General features: G+C 45.7%; 1 protein-coding gene across 4 annotated transcripts in view; it reads left to right on the top strand.

Moving 5' to 3' along the window:
- dpp6a (dipeptidyl-peptidase 6a) overlaps window positions 1-12,969 on the top strand; it is a 182,836-nt gene that overhangs the window by 60,902 nt on the left and 108,965 nt on the right. The window lies entirely within an intron of this gene.

Genomic DNA, 12,969 nt, shown 5'->3' with positions numbered 1-12,969 from the left:
GCAGAGTAAACCTCTCAGCGCGGCTCCACAAACTGTGTTTGTTTACCTCAGGTGATTTGTTTGTGTGGTGGATTTTTCATAAATTCAATCGGGGTCACCTTGGCGGGCTGGTAATCCGCGTTTGGCCGCTCAAAGCGCCTGAAACGTCGCCAGAGATCCAGGCGGGACGAGCAGAGCGGCGGCGCTGTCCGCGGTGCTGAAACGCGGAGCGGCCTGATGCGCCGCTGCTGTCGCTCTCCATGGTGCTGAAACCTCAACCCAGCACAGCAAAGCAGCGCATCTGAGGCTGCTTTCATTTGTCTGTTTACTCAGGAAATGCAAAATGCTCTGTAGTCGTTCTCCACACTTAACTTTTCTGACCCCCCCCTTCCTTTGCCATCATTACTATCAGTTGTGTTTACTGTCCGTGTGTGAGTGATTTTAAGTGTTTACATGCACCCTGAGATACTCAGAGGCTTTACATCCTAGATAGCAAAATACAGGAATGTTTTGCTCAAAATAACCTCAGTGAGGTCTTTCGAGATCAGACGGATTCCAGATGGACAGATGCTGATGTCTCAGCTTTCTTCTGGTCTCCTTTCTGCTCCCACATTAGCATCTACTTTTTGTTTTGCAGGGGCTGTTAGTCTAAGCTCTGTCCTCACTGTGTCCTCTGCAGCTCTCAAGTTCTAAACAGACATAAACCCAGTTAGGAGCATGTAGCGTTAGCATCAGGTCACTCACATGTTCAAGAGTTAGCCATCCTGAAACCTGAATATTTCTTAGATGCTGAGGATTAATTTTCACCTCACTGCACTTAGTGTCTGATAATGTCATTAATACTTGCTAACAGGCAGCAGCGTGACCTGTGTGTTTAATATTAGCAAGTAAGCTGTCTAGCATGGTAGCTAATAGATAAACTAGGCTTGTCAGTTTTGAGGTTGCAAATCTTTTCAGCTCCTTTAATCTCCGTCACGGAGCAGTGAGCTGACACAGTCAAGAGGTGGAACCTGTCTGTTATACTTTCATATGTATTTGCATGCTTTCATGTTTTAAAGTGCTCTCCAGCCGAATATCTGCATCTCAGCTATCGCATGCTAGCTTGTGCTGCAAACTGTTGTGCTTACAGTACGGTGCAGGAGGTAAAACACTGGTTGAGGTGTACATGAATATAACATGAGGTTGATTTATTGACCGGCGGTCCTGTCTTTGTGTTTGTTGGTGCAGTGAACTCCAGCGTAATCTGAAATCAATGTAAACAGTGATGTATAGTCCGTATGCATCAAGCTTAGAGCGTGGAGGGGAATTCTGCATAGAAGGAGAGCTTTGTCGGATATAAAGAGGCTTGAACGCAGGCCTGTGCAGTGATTATTGCATGACAAAGATGTTATAATAAAGCCTCGGTTTTGTTGTTTCAACGGCGTGTTTTTGACATCCTCTGCCCTTCAGCATACACAATATATACACCCATTTACTGTATATACAGTCCCCTTAACCGAGTCCTGACTAGTACTCCTTTTGAATGTCAATCCAAGCTTTGGCATCCATCCAGCTGTGCAGCCTTAATGAGTGAGACTGGTGGAGGTGACATTTACATCACGCTGTGTGGATGAGAACTAGAGCCCACTGGGATGAAGAGCTCATCCACTGACTCAGCCTCCCTGCAGGGCCAGCACACAGCCCCGCTCTGCCACTTCAAAACTTTATCCACCCTTTGCTGCTACTTACACAGCACTTCTCTGTCACTCACGGCTGTTTTACCAACCGGAAACGTCGCTTTTCTGAGAGTGTTATTTTATCTCGTGTTACATTGAAATCACTGAAGCACATTTTCATTTTCATTCAGTTATTGTATCACTGATTAATGCTCGCTTGTAATCCTTCAGATGTTTGGTTCATTACACCCACTGTAAGTCTCTCTGTCTGGAAGTGTCACTTTGACACCTTCATTGTTTGCCCCACGGTCTCAACACCTTCTTTCCTCTTTCTAACACTCCCCCTCTTCCCTGTCATCTCCAGAACTTGCTGCTTTTGCAAAAGGGAAACATCTCACTGCACAAACTTCAGACGTTGTTGATCCTGTGCAGCGAGCTCGCTCACAGCTGATCACACTGCGTGTATTCTGTTGCATTTGGATGGACAGATAATGTATTAATTACAAAAATGAGAGTCAGTGTCATTGTTTTTTTTCACGAAAGCAGCCACAGAAGTGATGCTGTAGCAACAAATTAGCACCAACAGAGGCTCTGAATTACAGTGTTATCACATCAGATTGCTTAATTTAAACTCCCAGTCATAAAAAAGGTTACTGATTAGTGTTTGGTGTAAAAATGGGGGACTCCAGATAGAAGAATTAGCCTCCCTCAAACAGACAATGCATTTAAAACAACTCATTATCTCCTTTGTTTGGAATGAGCTCCACTTATTTTCCATTGCGGGCCAAATCCTTCTCTGTCAATACGTTTGATAGAGATCTTAGTTTGAAATCCTCTCTGATGATGATTCGCAGCTGGTGAAACAACTCATTACAGTCTGATCAAACATGTCCGCTCCCCCCCCCCCCCCCCCAAAGCCTTCACTCTGCGAGCGCGTGTTCAGTTCAGTCAGAGGAGTTTAATGTCCAGTATTGTGCGTCCTTTCACCCTCATTCGGTCCAGTCCACCTCCGTCTTGATGGTGATCGTTTGTGAAACCTTTTTTGGTTTCCACTTTGAGTTTCTGCCTTCCCCAACTGCTTTAGTTTAAAGGCAAAAAAGCACACGTAGTCTCACATTTCAGCCTCATTAATTAGATATCCTCTCCAATGGCGTTTAAACCAATGAAAAGGCGAGACAACGAGCAGAAATGACTCCTTACTTTCACCATCAAAGCTCAGTCCCCGCGGTGTGATTTTGTTTTTCTCCACAGACCCCATTACAAGAGTAAACATCTCTGTTTCGTCTGTCTCTGTCTGCTACGATCAGCCCGATCGTAATGAGACTCAGGAGATATCTGGCGAGAAATACTGAGATTCAGACCTCTTCCTCACACAGAGGTGATCGTGTTTTTGTGTGTGTGGTTTGAGTCACGTATCCCCGCACTTCTCCTTTTTTTTTTTTTTTTTTTAAACTTTCCCAACTCATCTCACTCATTCTGTGGTCTAATGGCTTTGCGCCTGCACTTTGCATTAAGGAGGATGAGGAAAAAAAGGGATAAATCCACCACCGCACATTAATGCGCACACACCCTTTCTCCTTTATGCTTTATCTCTCTGTCAAACACACACACACACACACACACACACACACACACACACACAAAGAGGATATTTTTCTGGGTATGGATTATGAGACAGGCGAGCCCTGAAATGCCCTTTTAATAAGCTGGCCAATACCAGATTTGGGTTTTATTATAACACAAATAAAATGATGAAGAGCAGAGAATGGAAAGTAGTAAATATACAGTAGAATCTGTTTTTATATCCTTTTTCACTGTCAGCAGATATAGAGGTTATTTCGGGGTATAATAGGGCTTTGAATAAGTCATGGGAATCATTTTTTCCCTGCTGGCTAGATAAAAAAATCACTCTTTCGTATATTGTCCTATGATGTCCATAATTTTAATGTTTTTTCAATATTGCTCTCAGAAGATCGCAGTGATGGACTATTACAGCGCTATCAAATGGCAGACCTGTGCACTGAGAGACCACATCCTCTCTGACAGCACACACAGCAGTGTGTGTGCAGCACGTGTGCAAATGCAAATCATTTAACTTCGTTTGTCCGTTTTATTCAACATCACCAATGCTGTTCATACCAATAATATCCTTCCTTCTCCAACGAGCCAGTTTGTGTTTCATTAACTTTAAGCACTTTGCTACACGGGCTGATTCACTGTTTTCTGTCAGATGTAATCACTTCAGTTTGCATTGGCTCTTGTGCACCGTTGGCTGTAAGTACATTGCAACATAACAGTGTGACAGGACAGCCTGCTGAGGGAGTAAACAAGTCATAAATAATGCATGCATTTGTGTAATTGTTTGATATCGTGTTACATGAGTGACAACAACATGAATGACTAATTTCGTGAGTGCTCAGATCAGGACTGAGAGTTGGATGATCCACTACTTGTCACTAAGTTCTAAGACAATCAGGAACCGTGTTGACCCGTTTGGACCCTGATCGATATCTTACTCACTTCAAATCTTTGTATGAAATTAGCTGAATGTTTGTTTTTAGCCATGCTAGCAACGTGGCTCTGGAGATGGTCGTGTCAGTCCAACAGTCTGAACCAGACTGAAGTGTCAGCGGGCACTGAACGTCCCCTGGATGGTAAATCCTGACTTCGGTGATCATCTGACTTCTCCTCTCGCTCCACCGTGAGGTTGACATTTTTGGTTTTTAGTGACTATTTGATGGATTGCCCTTAAACATTTATATTCCCCTCACAATGAATGATAATCATCAGGTCAAAATGTCCAAAATGTCCTCAGCTGTGGTAGCCTAAACAGAAGCCACAACCATGTTGTTTCCTATCTGTAATGGAGCCATTCCTCTTTTTTAAATGCAGGACTAGCACTTGTAGTGGAGTATTTTCACATTGCAGTATTTAAGGATCTGAGTACTTCTTCTTCCACCACTGCCTGAAGCTAACTTTGTTTCATAAAGACACATTAATGCGACATTAGCGGCGCTGGTCTTCGTTTCAGGCGCGGGGTCCACCTCTGCTGCAGTACACGGTGCACTGCAGTCTGTTCATCATGGCTAGTTCATGTGGATTCAACACCAGGACGTCAGGCATCACCAGATACAGAACATCCTCATACGCTTTAACTTTTTCTTCTCGTGGGCTTCAAAGTGTTGAATGAGTAGTTCATTTTAACGAATTGCTCCCTGCATGCAAGTGAATGTAGCCGCTATCTGTCTTCTGCTCCCAGCCAACTGCTCTTATTCAGTTCAGAATAATGAACTGCTGCTTGTCTAATGCTGTCTGACTCCAGAAACAGTGTTCGCCAGGTTTTGCTTTAATTTGCGTTGATTAGTAAATAGTAAGTGAGTGATCAATAATGGCACTTGAGGGATTGAGTCATCAGTCTGCACACTCGATTCGGGGTGGCAACTGGTGGGTTTGCAGCGTGAGTGAGGGCGGGAGTGTGTTTCAGCCTCCCGCTGTGTCTCCTTCCAGAGGAGAAAATGAACGAGGGCCGAGGGAACAATAAGAAGAAGACGTGTCCAGTCAGAGAACAGCCGACGCAAATGTTTCCTCTCGTCAACAACAACAGCGTCGAGCCTTCACTTGATTACTGTCATGGTCTAAATCTTCAGTGACAAGCCCCTTTGACCTCCAGCTCTGTTTCCTCATCTAACTAATTTCCTCTTCGTCAACAAATCCTCAAACACTCCACGTTGATGGAACATGACGTGCTCGCATGTGCACCATTTTCCCAAGCGATGAATTATGCAGCCAGCGGGGTGTAAAACGGCAATATGGTTTATTTATCATCAGGAAGCTCTTACTAACTAAATCAGGTACACATTAAGGGGGCAGGGGCCCGGGGGGGGGGGGCTGTACGTGGCTAAGTTGGCATCCTCGTGCGAAGAGAGACGAGCTGATTTTAATGCGTTCGTGTGAAAGTTGCTCCATATGTGATGTGTGCATGTATCTATAATGTATAAAAAAGTGCAAAAATAGATTTGCAATGATTGCAGCCTTTTAAATCCATTACCTTAAACAAACAACGTCCACGAGATGCAGAAAATCCTTATTGCTGCTTCCTCTTTAAATCGGTCTTGCAGTGATTAAATATGCACAGAGGGAGGGTTAGCAACATGAGATAATCCTGTACCGCTCACTGAAGGGATTTACAAAATAATGGCAGTTTGAATGGAGTTTGTCCTTTCCTGCAGGCTACCAAAACAAAAATAACAATGATTGTTGAACCAATACGTCTGCACTCCTCCCTGCCACCGTGAGACGTTTTGTCGCGCCTCTTAGATTCTGTGTTTTGCAGAAACGGAGAAACAAATGCTCAGTGAAAGGAGGAAAGGCTATAGATAACTCCCAAAAAGGCTATTCATCAATACCAAGGTGGCATCGCGTGTCTCGCTGTTGACGTCTGCAACTCTCCAACTGGTGCTGCATTCCTCTTTGTGTTGCCGCTGCTGTTCTGGCAGCTAGCTGACGATAACAGATGGTGGGCATTAATAACTTCATCTCAGCATAAAATGAATTCATATCCGGCCTCTTCACGAGGCGTTTTCCCCATCGGGAGAGGCAGGCAACAGAGGAGGAGGACGGGGAGGCAGTCGCCGAAATGCTCCTCCGCTGGGTTTTAAGCAGAGCGCTTCCCCCCTTTATCCATCTCGCTGACACGTGCACACAGCCGTACACAAATGCACACACACAAGCACAAGCAAGGGCCTTAAGAGCTGTGCTGCGTTTCTCTTTATGGGTCAGAAAACCAGAGCGCTGATTTAGTCATTATTTATGACTGGACGCAGTATTTCTAAGATTAGGGAGGAAACAGCAGAGAGGCAAATAACTGCAGCGTTCCTGCTGAGAGACAACAAACATGTGATTTACACGAAGCCGGCCGATGTCAGACATCAAACATGGCCGTTGACTGGTGTGTGATACAATCTGTTCACACCTTAACGCGGTGTTTGCTTAAAAATCCTCCCAAGGGAGTCGAGCCGGCGTCTTTGTGAGTAGCAGTTTTCTCCACAGGCCTAATTTTAGCCAGGCGGGTTTTCTTCTGCAGGCTCGGTCTTTACATGTGGTCCTGATGTGCATTTTTCTTCACCTTTAAAAACTGTCACAGGCGTGTTTCACAGGATTTGACTTAAAGCATATCACAGCAGATCAAAGCTGATCTGTCAGGCACATCGAGCTCTCAGCCTCAAATAGACTTTCTCTAGTTTTTAGACATGTGATAGTCCTTAAATGTTGAAAACACCCTTTGGAATGAATGCAAGCAGCTCATTTTCATACGAAATTTAGCATTTTCTGATGGGATTGTGAACATCAGTCAGTGTTTCTCAGCTATCTTTGATGTTTGGGAGGAAAAAAAAAGCTTCAGTTGAAGTGCCGCAGGTGCACCACTAGAGGCTGTCCTGTTGCTGTCTCAGAGTGAGGCGTATCATTTCCAAAGTGCCAGCGAGGCGGCTGAAACCTATCGTTCTGGAAGTAGGGTCTGCGGGGACCGAAGGCCAGTCCTACAAAGTGAGGTTAAATGATACAGGGGATGAGGGATGATGAAAGGAATGCACAGAGACGGAGGGAGGGAGGGAGGGACGGCGACAGACAAGATAAAGTGTTTGCTTTAAAGGCAAAGAGGCCAACAGACGAAGGCGCCGGGATCAAAACCAGAGGCAGATAATTGAATAGCGTGTTATATGATAAAAGATGAACAGTGCTTCTGAAAGACAATAAAGAGGAGGGGTGACCCAGCCTGCTCCCGCTGGAGGGTCACAGCAGAGGCCTGATGGGCACAACCGCGTGGAAGGAGGTACATCACCTGACTTCCTGCCTCGTGGTCATGGAGTCAGATAGAGGAAATAACAGGAGCACAGGCAGAGTTAGAGCTTCTGCTTATCATCTATCTGTCAGTGTGTGCAGGCTTTGGATTAAAGGGCCTTTAATCTGTATGTGTCTGCAACCCCGACTCCCACCACAGCAAATAAAGTAAGTAGTCTGATGAACTCAATACATTTGTAGTCATAGACATAGTTAGCAATTAGCATTAGCAGGACGCCACCGGCATATCTTATCAATGGTTCAGACACACTTATCATCTCTCCGACTTTCAGCAGACGTGAAGAAATCGATTGTTAAATGGACAGAAGGCACAAAATGATCCACTGGCTGTAACTTCAATAGCCTGAACTGCACATCAAAAACCTCTGTTTAAGAGTACATCATGTCCACACGCGCCAGAATCAATTCAACACTTGAAGATGGAGTATAACACCTGTCCCAGAGCCACATCATCCCCGTGTGAACAAACAACACCCTGTTCAACACATCTGCAGCGACTGTCGCCGAAAAATCTGAATATAGCAGCGGGAGCAAATTTGCATCGAGCGCTCGCAGCCAAGATACTTTGACTGCATTAACTGCAGGAAAATATCCACCTGCCTCCTCTGTAATCTAATTTACCTGAAGACACGCATTACGATAATGTGCCTCCATTTGAGTGAGTGAAACTTTGGCCTGCGCTCAGTATCGGTGCGAGGCGGCGGCTCAGCAGGTCGCCGCTAATTGCGCTGTTGACAGTTCGATCCCCGGCTCCTCCCGTCCTTGAGCAAGACTCCTGATGGTTAGGCCAAGGCCTGGTGTGTGTGTGTGTGTCTGTGTGTGTGTGTGTAGCAGTCCTTTTAGTAACGACTAATAGCTGCTAGCAGCAGAAGCCTGTTGTCTCCAGCAGTACATAGTTGATGCTTAATGAGCATTTAAACGTGCGAAGGAACTGTGAAGGTGCAAAATGAGTGAACTATAACAGACGATTCGCTGCTTTTCTTCGTCATATGTGATCATAAACTGAGCATTTTTAGTCTTCTTTGGACTGGTGGGTTGCAATAGAAGATACCACCTTGGCTTCTGTGGAATTACATTGGCCATTTGTTATTATTTCCTGACTTTCATAGACAAAACAGTGATAATTGACACAGTAATCAATACAGTAATCGTCAGCTGCAGCCCCATTTGGAGGTCGGTTTATGGACAGTCGGCACAGCAGAATACTCCTATTAAGACTGTATGCCATAGGCCCATAATACAACAGAGAGGCTCCTACAAAGCTTTCACACCAGCATAACCAGGTTTGAGACGGCGGACCACTCATCGTCTGGACGGCTTCCTGCAACATGACTCCTCTACTGCCAAGTCTGGCTCAGCGCTCCGCCCCGGGTGTGTGGAGGTGGAGGGGATAAAACATTGGCGGGAAATAGAGATCTATAGCAGGATCTTTTAGGATAAATGCCCAGATTCTTCTTTATCAGATAATGAAGCGTGTTCATCTCAGCCCATAAACAAAGTGATCATTATTCCACACGACGCTCCATAGAGGGCAGAGTTTCCCTGCAGGTAACGGCTGGTGACGGATGCAGCGCTCACCTTCTCCACAGCTCAACAAAGCGGCTCTGTGCTGTTATTCCTGCACTTCTCCAGCAACAAAAAGCACTTTCCTGTTGTCTCCTCCAAACTTGGCTTTTTCAGGCGGATCCTCTCTGCCAGGCGTCTTTGGCTGAAACGCTTTTAAGCGCCCGAACCTTAAACGCTGAAATCTCAGGGGCGCTCTGACACGCTGTCTTTTTGATGCTAGAGGGGCTGCAGTTTAGCTCCGCGGTTCAGAGGTGGGTTCGGAATAGGAAGCGGCGTGTCTCTGATTGTCAGGTTGAACATGGCAGCTCGGGATTCATCTGTGATCGAGAGGAGTGTGATTGTGCATTATTAATGTGGCGGCGTCTGAAGAAACAAAATGTCGAGCTCATATACAGACAGGAAAGGATTTTGAGTGTCACTGCTGAGTGTTTGTGGAGCGTGTGAGAGGGAAAATGCTGGATGTCTACAATCTGCAGAGCGCTGCTGAATTTTATTCCCCCACACTCCAGAGCTCCACTTCAGTTTTTATCTTTCTCTTTGAATTTGTTCTCTGGTAAACAGGGTTATTGCATTCCGCCTCCCCTCATCTGCAGTGCTATTTTTAAGGCATAATTACTCCTCTGCACCTTTCACTTCTCTTGTGTTGTCTCACAGAGACACGTGTTCGCAATTACACATCGTAAACACCTAAATTCGACTCAACCGCTTCCTAATTCGATGCCCTTGGTGGTTTTGAGCAGAGCTTCGCATGTTTCTGATTACAAATTGCTTGTATGGCTGCTGGGGAGTACATGAAATAACAGCCGCTGCCCCGGAGGGAAGCGTCCACTCGAGCTCAGAAATAATGCTGCAGTCATTCAGTTAGATTTTACATCTCTCAGTCTCCGCATGTTTAAGCGATACCACAGGTATAAGGCTCAAATGAAAGCTCTTCCTACTGTCATACTGTCTGCTAATAAATTGAGTTTTGTTGCCGGAGCGCTTCTTTGTTCCGTGTGTTTATCCTCTGATCCATTTCTGGGGTTATTTCCAGAAGTCTTGACAAACTGGAATTGCCTTTCTCTCCTTGCCGCTGACCTGTTGAGAGCTCCTGAATAGAACCCAGCCCTCCATCGTCGCCGCCATGCTTTCCTTCCTCCCTCCGATCTATTTTCTTTTCCTCTTCATTGCTCGCCTTTTTGACCCGGTGTCCTGTTGAATGGCGTCGGCTCACTGAAGCCTAACATTACATCAGCAACCTTGTCTCTTGTCCCCGACACAGGATCGGGGTCGCGGCTGTGTGGACCAAGGCTTACACGTCTTTGTATGTCCGCTGAAATGAGTTGCTTTGACTCAATGTCTGCGCTTAAGCCGTGTGTGATGGCTGAGGGGAGGTGAGGCTGCTACATTTCAGTTTACCAGCTGCTTTGGCAGACGCCCAGCCATCAACTGGAGGTCTTATTCTGTTTAAAGTCTGAAATAGAACGGTAGCTGTGCCATCAGGCCAAGGAGCACACTGTGGTGACTTCAGATACTAAAGAGCACGAATGCACAGCATCTGGAAGCTTAAATTACTCTGATTTATTGCATGATTCTGCAGCACTTGCGATGCCAGCGTGTGCACAAAGTTCATTATGCAGCAAGGGGGGGAAGTTTCCTTTGTTAAGCCAAGTAAAAGTTAGATTTTTAAGACGGATCTGGTCAAGAGGGCAGCAGAGAAACAGCAGACTGACCTCTGTTCACCACAGTCATCAACTCGCAGAATTTCAAATGTTTTGGTACATTGTTGGTGGAGGAAAGGGAGTTCTACTGCAGTGAAAAGGCTTCCTGCTCTCCATCTTAACTCAGGGAGCAGTGAGACAGCGCAGACAATATTGGTTTTGAATTCTACACATATACAGAATGTTCTCTTTGATTTTTGCACACTGCAGTTTCTGTACTGCTTCAGACTTACAATTGATTTTCTTTACTTTTCTTCTTTTACCCTGTCCACTTTCCGAACCTTGAAATTTTTCTTGCTCAACTGTAAACACGCCTGTACCTTAACTGTACTCAAACTACAACCTGTTCTTACTCATCTATAGTGTTTTTTTAGGGAGCCGTAACTGTGACCCAGATACAGCCGTCGACCGCGCTGCAGCTGCCATGAGCAGATATTAGAGGACTAGATAATTGAAAGACACTGGCACTGAAGTTGGAGCTTTGAGCAATCGTCCAATATCATTATTCTGTCTGGTAAGTGGGTTGGACTGCATCACCCCTCCGATTTTTGTAAAACTCGCCTGCAAGGAATCACGTTTAACAGACGATAGACATGCTAATTCGCCGGCTCTGGCACAGTACGGTAAGAGGGAAGCGCATTCAGTTCAGCTGCTTGGATGGAGTTTGAACTCTTTGTTTGCATGCTGGAAGTGGAATTCAGGAGCTCCCGCAGCCATCTCGTGTGTCTTGAGCATATTGAAGTATTACATAGCACATTGGCTAAATGTAAACTGCCAGCATTTGTATACAAATGGTGCACAGAAAGATGCTTTTGTGCAAGTTTCGGTTGGATTTCTTCAAACTCTCTGCTCAGTGGTTTGATAAATCACGGTGACAAAGCAGAGTGGGCAGCTGGGTCTCTGTCTGGATAACAAAGACACATTCATCAGGCCTTCACGTCCAAATGGGAAGTCGATAAAATGCATCTGAAGTAGGCGTGACTCGGTGTGAATGAGGCCTAACTTTCAGTGATATCCATCTGAACAATGGCAGATTCAGACTACATGAGATCAGCCACACCTGTCGTTTATCACGGCGGCTGACGGCTGCTCGCGACGCCTCGACAGAAAGATGAGCGTGCGTAATCTTTTCAACCGTCGAAGACAAATTCACGTTCCAGACGTTGACCGACGGGAGCCTGGAGCGCTCTGCAGCTGTTAGGATGATGCTGTCGATGCTGCTGGGTGGAACTGAGGGGCAGAGGTGCCTTTTTTTTTTTTGGATGCCGTTCTTTGTTTACGTTCTCTTTACTGGAAGTCTGTCCTTGGCACCTCCTTCCTGATGACATCGTGTCATGAAAGAGCCGTGATTGGCTGGAGACTGACGCGTGGTCTCACATATGACTCTTTAATCGCCTAATCCCATACAGTGGCCATTTTAAGAATATCTGTAGTGTGAATCTTTGCTGGAGTTTCTGGACGTCTCACCTGTGATGACGCAGGTACACACAGCCCACCACCTCAGTTTATCAGTGAGGAATTTGCTCGCACACACACACGCGGCTCAGTTTTTTATTATTTTCACAGTCGCCTCAGCCATAGATCAACATCAGAGATTGATTTTTCCTCCATGTTTCATCTCTCTGTATGTTCACCACCTTTGAACCAGCTATTAATAAAACAGCCTCATGACGATCTGTCTGCTCCTCTCGCACTCTTCACATGGAGAGGACATCTGTTCCTCGCTCCAACCTGCTCGCACTGCAGAGATCATGTCTGCATGTTCTGCACCGAGAGCGAAGACACGTGTCGCGAGTCTCCGCCCGTAACAAATGACCTCAGCTCTTTTTATTTGTTTGGAATCCGCACAGCCGTCGCAGTCATTGCGAGGCCGCGACTGGGCTCACGGCAGACGCAGCTCCCTCTGTGTGTGTGTGTGTGAAGAATTACTCTCAGATATGAACCGAAGGGAAAGAAAAAAAATGTTCATTTTTATTTGCGACCGAGAATATTGCTTTTCCGAGGCTGCGGAGATGTAGGTGCGGAGCTGCCTGGGAAAAGAACTTTATTTGAACAATAGAAATAGAAAATAATTTGATGGAACGGCAGACGGTATTGTGAAATGAGTTCATTTGCTGAAAAGGACTCCTGGATGCCGTTTGTGGAGAGACTGAAAAGCGGAAGATAGGTTGAGATGTGCGTTCATGGACTGCCGGGTGTATGTGACGTGC

The sequence above is a fragment of the Chaetodon auriga genome, chromosome 21, assembly GCF_051107435.1.
Source record: "Chaetodon auriga isolate fChaAug3 chromosome 21, fChaAug3.hap1, whole genome shotgun sequence".
In the NCBI taxonomy this organism is placed as follows: Eukaryota; Metazoa; Chordata; class Actinopteri; order Chaetodontiformes; family Chaetodontidae; genus Chaetodon; species Chaetodon auriga.
The sequence above is the reverse complement of the archived record's forward strand: the minus strand, read 5'-3'. Positions and strand labels throughout refer to the sequence as shown.